Genomic DNA, 10,000 nt, shown 5'->3' with positions numbered 1-10,000 from the left:
TATATATATATATGCACACGTGTTGGTGTTTATGGCGGATTGTACAGAAGTAGTTTGAAGAAAAGTGTAAGTGTGAGGGTTAACCCGTAGAGGTGAATAGCGAATAATTATTTCTAATGATGTAATTAGAGTTAAAATCAAGGTAGAGGAAGACTAATTAAATAAGTTGAAATGCAAGGGAAATTGGGAGGAAACACTTTTGTGCCAGAAGGTATAGAAAGGCACGGCCGCCCTGTGAGTAAATTTAAAATTAAACATAATTATAATGAAGAAAAAGTAAAAGAAATAGTACGAGCGAGTGGAATGGTAAACAAACCTTGTACAGCCAGAAGAAATATAGAGACATGCTGTTGCTCTCTCATTCTCTCTCAATATTTCCCTCTTCCCTCTCTCTGTCTCTTACTATTTCCCTCTTCCCCCTCTCTCTCTCTCACTCTCTGATAATATATTTTTAAAGTGCTAAATCTTATGGGAGATGAAGTAAATTGTGAAAATATATATCGAACAGTGTACATGCATGAACGTGCAAGTCTGTGTGTATGCATGCACACACATACACACACATTAATGTATGGTTGTATTTTTATATAAATTTGTATATGGTTATGTATATATATATATATATATATATATATATATATATTCCATTTTCTGTTTTTGATGCATTTATAGAAAACCTACGGACACCAAATAATTCCTGAAGTAAATCCAGTACCATATGCATTATAACTGGTGATGTCATTAGGTAGCCAATATTTGTGGACGATATATATATATATATATATATATATATATATATATATATATATATGACACTCACTCACAAGACCTTGGACGGTCCAAGGCTGTAGGAGGACATATAAGATGTCACATAATGGGATTGAACTCAGAGCTATGAAGTTGGAAAGCAAGCTTCTTACCACATATATATATATATATATATATATATGTGTGTGTGTGTGTGTAAGTAATTACAAACAACAAAATTCGAGTGATCAAATCTTTATATAGATCAAATTACAATTGTTTCATCTAAAATGGAGGACACACAGTGAACGCTTAAATAATAATTTGGCTGTGTTCCACATATAGTGAAACTTTTAAAACTCCCATTGTTACATTCATTCAATGGAATCAGTCATATTCTCAGACTGATAATTTATCGAATTATAACAAACTAACTGCAGTTATAAGTAATCACCAGTCGATATCTGTATTCATGTTTCAGAACTTGAAAAGTTCTGATTTCTCAGATGTTTAAGAAATCCATTTAGAAATCTTCTCAAGATGGGATTCAAATGGTAATCGGAAGATGTTGAGACATCGGTGTTCCAAGATTACTTGTGCCAATGCGTCGCGTGTGTTAAAACCACACATACGCCATAAAAGAGAGAAGTTGTTCTCCTGTGACGTACACATCAGCTACTGGCATATTTGCGTCTGAATCCATCGGAATGTGTAAAAATTAGTATACAAATCATCATTTTATAATACACACAGACACACACCGATACATAGAGAGAGACAGACAGATAGATAGTTACAAATATAGATAGATAGATATTCATGCTGGCATGAATAAATATGCGAAGATTTGAAACTTTGGATGTCTAAATAAAAATCCTTTCCCCACTCAAGAAAGTGAAAGTTGGTGTAGCGAACACATATTTAATGCCTCATTTACCACCAACCTCAAAAGCAAGATACCATAATTTCTATCCAATGAAATGAGAAATACGTGTCTTTGTATAATTATCCTGAAACTCTAATGCATATCTCTACGAATATTTATACTATCTCTAACCGTGGCAACATAAATCTAATCTTCAGCAATTTCCAACCTTATTTGACATTACAAATATTTATTTATATGAAATCGCCTAAAGCAGTGCATACTATGAATTCATGCACATTGCATCATTAAAATTTAATTCACTCGATTCTGCTGAGATGAAAGGCGAAGTTGATGCTGTTTGTTTGTTTTTGGGTGCATTCGACATTCTGTTCTTATGAAGTTAGCCATTGCAATCACGTGGTTCTAGTTCCCAGTGAAGCATGTGTTAATTCCTCTAGCTATACAGTTATAGCAAGGGAAATTTTGCAAATAGAAACCATGTACAACGTACTCCCGCCTCTCCTGCCCCTCCTGCTCCGCCTGCGCCTCCTCATCATCATCACCAAAGTTTTCTCCACTTCCCCTCCTCTTCATCAGCCTCATCATCTGCCGTCTCACTATACATGCATGCATATAAATGTGTATATACATGTGCGTGTGTGTGGCATGTGTATATATCTAAGTATGTATGTATGTGTGTATGCATATGGCCGTCAACAGTGATATAATAAGATGTCTAAAGAGTGATGTATCCAAATTAAAGACGTCAAGGAAACCTTATTCTCTTATGTGTTTTATCCGACAGAAATTTGCTATTTTATGTTTCCCGAAAATTGGGGAAGACTAATAATGCCCTCCAGGTGTAGAAATGTAATTGTCGTTTTTCTATAAACAAAGAAAAAAAAACACCATGCCAAAATGACACTGTTGGGATTTGAAATCATGATTTTAATTGACGTAATGTTAATCTATTGCGTATTTTTGTAGGAATGTTCTATTTCTGTCGATATTATACTGTCTCACCTATTAATAATCGTTCGAATGTACTTAGAAGCGCAGGAGATTATATTGATGATAGTACACAATATTCACCAATACTTCATTTCACCAACAACACAACGATGAAAGAAATAACTGACACTAAGCCTTGAACTGAAGGAGGCGTGGTTAAATACCAGGAGACACATTGCTCGCCGCTCTACCAATTATGCTCACAGCCTTCTTTTAGCGTTTTAATGGCTATTTACATAACGGCAAATCTTGTTGCAAGAAATGGCGCCAGAATTTCGCCGTCATCAACATTGGTCGGCTCCAATTTTACTTCCACGAAGAATTTACAGTTTCAAGCAAGTAATTATCAATAGCTTTGTCATTACTATTCACATGTGTGGCATCCTACAATTTTATTTTCTGATTATTTAACTTGAAGTCTCCGACATTGGGCTGCGGCTATGATGGGACGCCGATATTCAGAGTTTTGTAGAAACATATTGATACAAATACTTATTTTATTGATCACTAATTATTAGTGTTTTACGCATCATAAATAAAGTTGGGCAGCTCAGCACACCGTTCTACAGCAGGAATATGATAATATGAGCCAGGGAAGGTGATAATTGTTGCTGTTATTTTGCCTCAGAGCGCCTCTGTTTAAAAAGAGTTTGAAATTGTAAGTAAACTAGATTTCTTAAGAAGTATAATAATTGCTGTATATCATTATACTGGACACATATGTTTTTTTGTTTTTCTAAGATGATAGAGCGTGAACTGACAAATATTTCATAATTATCTCAACAGGCCACACATTCAGATCGACGCCCTTTGTTGGGAACTAGACAAATTGAAGTAGATCGAGGGAAAGTTTTTTTTATGCTAGGATTGTGCATTTGGAGTATATTTCAGAATGGCAGTACATTAGTGTAACCATCTTCACGAGTTTGATACCTACAAAATTAATAACTCACAAACTATTGCAAGTAATTACCGTATTTACCAGTGTAAAAGTCGCCATCTAATTTTATGTTTAATCTTAGTACAAAATATATTTCTCGTAATGGGTTTACCTTGGATCCATGTATAAACCGCGCCCCAGTTATATCAGTTAAAATCAAGTATAAAGTAGTGCAACCAACACACGAGGAAAGACGGATCTATGATTTACCGGCGATATATGTGTGTGTGTGTGCGTGTGTGTTTCTGTATATATATATATATATATATGTATGTGTGTTTGCGCATATATACAAGTATGTGTGTGTGTATCTATGTATGTGTGTATCTATGTATGTGTACCACTTCGTTTGTGTTTGTCCTCCACCACCGCTTGACGAGCATAGGTTCGTTTACTTTTCCGTTGATAAGCAATTCGGCCAATAAGATCGATAAAATAAGTAACATGATTTAAAAACGGAAATAAGCAGAGGGGTAAATTTGTTTGACTTGATCCTTCATCTCGGGGCTCCAGTGTGACTGCAGTCCAATGAACGAAGCAAGTAAAAAACTCAATAGAAAACATAAAATGAATTTAAAATCTAAATTTTTCTCGCAAATTGCTCACCATTTTAAAATCCATAATACATTTTTCGCACATTTAAGTGTGTGCGTATGTGTGTGTGTCAATATTAAATTCTATGACTTCGTTGAGTGTGTTTGTTTTTTCTTAGCTTTCATAAGAAATGCTGTTACTTTCTTTTTTTACATTTTTGTGGTTTTGCATATTCTGTGATTTAATATATCAAAACCAGCACAGAACTTTAAAAACATCGGACTAACTCTAGGAATAAGAGCAGACACGACTGTGTCTTAAAACTCAATGTTTTTCAACTACATACTTACGGGTTCAGTCCCAGTACGAGGCACCATAGGCAAGTGTCTTCCACTAGAGCCTCAAGTTGATCTGAGCCATGTGAGAGGAATAGCCACGCGGAAACTGAAAAAAGACCCTTAAGGCGGTAGCTCAGCATGTCTAAAAAGAAGTAAGATTTAAAATACAACAGATAACATTAATTTAAGTTTAATTTCTTTCCCCAAATTTCTCATTTATTATTTCTAAACTCATAATTTAATTTTCAGGTACAACTGGCTGACACCCTAAAGTTGCGCGCGCGCGTGAGTATGATTATGTGTGTTAAATCCTATAATTTTGTTGTTTATTTTCGTTTGCTTTTAAGTTATAAAGCACACACTTTTGAGTGTGTGAAATTCTCCATTTTTCTTTTTTATTTTCGCCTTTTTTTTGTAGTGTTTCATGTTTTGTGGTTTAATATCTCAAAATAAACACAGAACTTGAAAAAGAAGAAAAAAATGGGAATAAATCAGGTTCGTTCTTCGTTCTGATGAACAATCAAATTGGATGATAAAAAGAAAGAATAAAAGAAAAGACTATATCTCATATTAATAACTTCGTCGCATCATCACTAATGCGCTTGAGATCTCTTTACATTAAAAACAAACAAAAACAGCAGAAACCAAAATAACATTATTGATCAAATACTGTTTTAATTCCTAACACATCGTTAAACTAATTATACAATTACTGATCTTTTTATTTTCAAAACTACTGTTCAACAATGTAAATTTTAGTTTTAACGTTCTTGTTGTCATCATCATCATCATCATGGCCAGAATAATATAGTCAATTAGAAGTAGTAGTAGTAGTAGTAGTAGTAGTAGTAGTAGTAGTAGTAGTAGTAGTAGTAGTAGTAACAATAATAATAATAATCAGGATTTCAGAATCACGTCAAGTTTTTCCGTCTCCATTTATCATCATCATCATCATCATCATCATCATCATTATTATTATTATTATTATTATTATTATTATTATTATTATTATTATTATTATTATTATTGTTGTTGTTGTTATTATTATTGTCGTTGTTATTATTATTATTATTATTATTATTATTATTATTATTATTATTATTATTATTATTATTATTATTATTACTATAATCATTAGTTGTGGGCTTTACTGTATTTGTAAAAGAAGTAATAATAGTAGGATGATTTTTAACAGGAGCATTAGTAGTAGTAACAATAGTAGTTGTAGTCGTATTAGTAGTAGTAGCCGCAGTAGAAGCAGATGTAGTTCTCTTCCAATTGTAGGATTCTCAAAAAAAATCTTCTTCTTCTTCTTCTTCTTCTTCTTCTTCTTCTTCTTCTTCTTCTTCTTCTTCTTCTTCTTCTTCTTCTTAAGGAGTTGAGCTGGCAAAATCGTTAGCATGCCGGATGAAATGCTTAGCGGCATTTCGTAAGTCTTTGCGTTATGAGTTCGAATTCCTTGGCGGTCGACTTTGCCTTTCATTCTACCGAGCTCGATAAAACAAGTACTAGTTAACTACTGTAGTTGATGTTATCGACTATCCAACTCCACCAAATTTCAGGCCTTGTGCCTATAGTAGAAAGGATAATAATAATAATAATAATAATAATAATAATAATAATAATAATAATAATAATAATAACTGTAGAATATGTGGAGATGGACAAGAAACAATAAATCATATTATCTCTGGCTGCTCAGTCCTGGCTAAGAAGGAATATATTCACAGACACGACAGAACTGGGACCTATATACACTGGAAGCTATGCCAACATTATGGAATAACAACAGAAAAAAGATGGTATAAACACACGCCAGAAAAGGTCACAGAAAACGAGAAAGCAACCATACTCTGGGATATGCCAATACACACAGATAGAGAAATTAAGGCAAATAGACCAGATATAGTTGTCAAAGATCATGAAGAAAAAAATGCTTTCTAATTGATGTATCAATACCAGCAGATGACAACATTTCTCTAAAAGAAATAGAAAAAACTTTCAAAATACAAAGACCTGGAAATAGAGATAACTCGAATGTGGAATCTAAAAACAGAAACAATTCCTATCATAGTAGGTGCCTTAGGTATAATAAAAAAATATTCAGACAAATACATAACAAAAACACCAGGACTTACAAATATATATAACATACAGAAAATTGCACTACTGGGTACTGCACACATTCTACGCAAAACACTTTCAATACAGTAAACATAAGAGCACCACAGCAAACCACAGCACATACCCAAGGCGCACAGAGCTGCGCTCGGTAGTGAAGTGAAAGCACGTTATAAAAATAAAACTACTGAACAATAATAATAATAATAGTAATAGTAATTATTATTATTATTTTATTCACCATAAGGGTTTTCATTAACAAAAACATTATGGACTGTACAGATTATTACTACTACTACTACTACTACTACTACTACTACTACTACTACTACTACTACTACTACTACTTCATCATCATTATCATGATCTTCGTCGTTCGTTTTCATCATCAATATCGTCAACACCACCGCCATTACCACCACTACCACCACCACCACCACCACCACCACTACCACCATTATCATCATCATAGTTTTTCTGTTGCCACGCCATTCGATGTCACCATGTCAAACGATAATTTCTCTTGTTATTGTTTAAAGAGTAAGAAGAATTTGCGCTGTTTTCATCTGTTTCCGCTCCACCGATTCAGAGAATAAAACAATTAAACTGATTGCTTGAAATAACAATGCCAACAACAACAACAACAACAACAACCACAACCACAACAACAGCAGCAGCAACAACAACGACGACGACGACGACGACGACTTCAGCAACAAACTTTGGACATTAAGAAAGCAAAACAAGTCAAGAAAAGAAAACACGAGTCAATGAATGAGTGAATGAATGAGTGAATGAACGACTGAATGAATTTGCATAAATGAAAAACCCAGAATTTTGTTTTATATTGTTTTATTTGTGGAATAAAAATTTAAGTAAAAGGTGGAAATTTAATCAAGAATAATACAGGATCTATTGCACATTTAAAGGACAAGGAGAATTCTAGAACGAAGAAAGTTTTTAATAAAAGTAAAATAAAATGGAGTCTGAGAATACTTTAGAAATGTGCATTTCCGATTATTATTATTATTATCATTATTATTATTATCATCATTTTGAATTGATGCTACTTTTGGATTTCCTGGTATCTGAGCTAGGTAGCAATCAGCCCCTTTTGTTATCGTTTTTAGGACACCTATGACAACAGGTATTGTTTTAGTCATGAGGCTCCACATGTTTTGTCAATTTCTTTTCCAAGATCCTTATACTTGCTCAGATTTTGATAGGTTTTGACAGATACATTTATGTCGATTAAGACAGTTATATCAATGAGGAAGCATGATTTTTGTCGGAATCCTTCAATATAATGTGTGGCCTCTTCGCATCTATCTTTCTGTCAGTTGGAATGGTGAAGTTCCAGATGAGTGAGATGTGGTCATTTTCAAGCACTGGAGGTGGCTCGTGTTCCAAGCAACTTTTATCACGGGGCAGGACCATGTTTTTGTAAATAACCCAGTGAATATACTGTGCAGCTCTATCATGCCTGTTGAGATACTCTGTCGGTGCAAGCAGACTGCACATGGAGACAACATCACTGACGGTTTCATACACGACCTGTTGGTCTACTGCCGTTTTTCTATATGTTGGCCTGGTAGCTCCTTGTAGGTAGGCATTGCTCTTGAGCCGCTATGTTAAACCATTCTGTCCATTTCACAGAAGGGTATTATTATTATTATTATTATTATTATTATTATTATTATTATTATTATTATTATTATTATTATTATTATTATTATCACCATCGTCTTCGTTGTCATCATCATCGTCGTCATTGTTCTTATTCTTGTGTGTAATATAAATACAGATTGACTTTGTTTATTGAAATGAACAATATTTTGAAAGTACGTTTCTATGCTTTATGTTGAAAACGGTAAATGAAAAGTAAGCAGAAATTCAAAATTGTAGTTGGAATATTCTCTGTTCCTTCCCAAGCAAAAAAACAAAAAAACAAAAAAAACCTGAGCAATATTTGCTTATTCATCAATGGTAACAAAGGAAAAGAACATGAAGCAATTTTCAAAAATTGCAAATATACAAATTTATATAAATAATATTCTAATACTGACGAATACACACACAGACACACACACGCACACGTATATATATATGTATGTATATATGATTTTGTGTATAAATTTTATTGGTTTGTTTTTAAAATTTTCATGTTACTTTTAGTGAATATTAAAAGGAATATAAAATTTTCTCTTTTCTATGCCTTGTAAACAGCACAGGATATTATAACCACGAGGTTGATGAGTGCTCATCACGAATCTGTAGGCCTTTAAGTTACTCTCGTAGCAATCGCTCGGAATATTACATACACATTTATGCATCGTTATGTTTTGTGAGTGTGTGTGTGTGTGTGTGTGTGTGTGTGTGTGTGTCTATTTGTTATGTCTATGTATGCATGTATGTATACATATATACATATATATATACATATGCATACATACATACATACATATATATATATATATCTATGTATATGCATATATATATGTATATATGTATACATACATACATATTTATGTTTATGTATTTGTCTATTAAGTTGTATATATCTCTCTATAAACACACAGACACACATATATGTGTATTTATACACACACAGGTATTTGCTTATGCGTATATTTGTGTGCACTGACATGCGTGCGCTTTGCGTTCTTGCGTATGTATAGGCGTGTCACTGAGTGCGTATCTCTGTGTGTATATGTGCAATCCACGACCAGCTTTTCATTGAATCTCTGCGTGATTGAAGACAACGCTGCCTGTAGGTTATATTTCCCTATATCTGTTATGTTCATTTTCTTTTCTGCTTTCCCTTTTTGTTTCCTCCCAAATTCACATATACTCATACGTCAAATTCCTTGAGCGGATCTGGTGTTATTTTATGAACATGTTTTCAACATCTTTTCTGTTTTTACAAGAAGACAAACGGCATGAAGTAACAAGTGTAAGAGAAAGATATCGAAAAGTTTAAATACAGTTGCTGCGTAATGTAATAGGCACAAATGTTTCTGCGTTTATTTTAAAGTTCCTCCTTCTACTTTGCTGGTGGTGTGTTGTTGCCTTGCAGCAAGACAGATTTAATTCTTTTATTGCCTCCAGCTTCAAGGCTAATTAAAAATACTAATAGAAACTTTAATATTTATGGTCTTGCTCTACATAACTATTCGAATACCAAGTAGTATTTGTTGTTCTAGTAGTAGTAGTAGTAGTAGTAGTAGTAGTAGTAGTAGTAGTAGTACTACTACTACTACTACTACTACTACTACTACTACTACTACTACTACTACTACTACTACTACTACAACAACTACTACTAATGATAATAATAATAATAATGATAATCTTTTCTACTCTAGGCACAAAAATAATAATGATAATAACAATAACAACAACAACATCAACGGCAAGAACAACAACAATAATAATAACAAT

General features: G+C 33.2%; 1 long non-coding RNA gene across 1 annotated transcript in view; it reads left to right on the top strand.

Moving 5' to 3' along the window:
- Window positions 1-8,253, top strand: part of LOC128250084 (uncharacterized) — a 24,877-nt gene extending 16,624 nt beyond the window's left edge. The window contains exons 2-3 of the long non-coding RNA XR_008266209.2: window positions 4,688-4,723; window positions 7,099-8,253. This is a non-coding gene — a long non-coding RNA (uncharacterized LOC128250084). The remainder of the gene's footprint in view (window positions 1-4,687; window positions 4,724-7,098) is intronic.
- Window positions 8,254-10,000: the final 1,747 nt, after the last annotated feature.

This window comes from Octopus bimaculoides, chromosome 19 (genome assembly GCF_046866305.1).
Source record: "Octopus bimaculoides isolate indiv1 chromosome 19, ASM4686630v1, whole genome shotgun sequence".
NCBI lineage: Eukaryota > Metazoa > Mollusca > Cephalopoda > Octopoda > Octopodidae > Octopus > Octopus bimaculoides.
The sequence above is the reverse complement of the archived record's forward strand: the minus strand, read 5'-3'. Positions and strand labels throughout refer to the sequence as shown.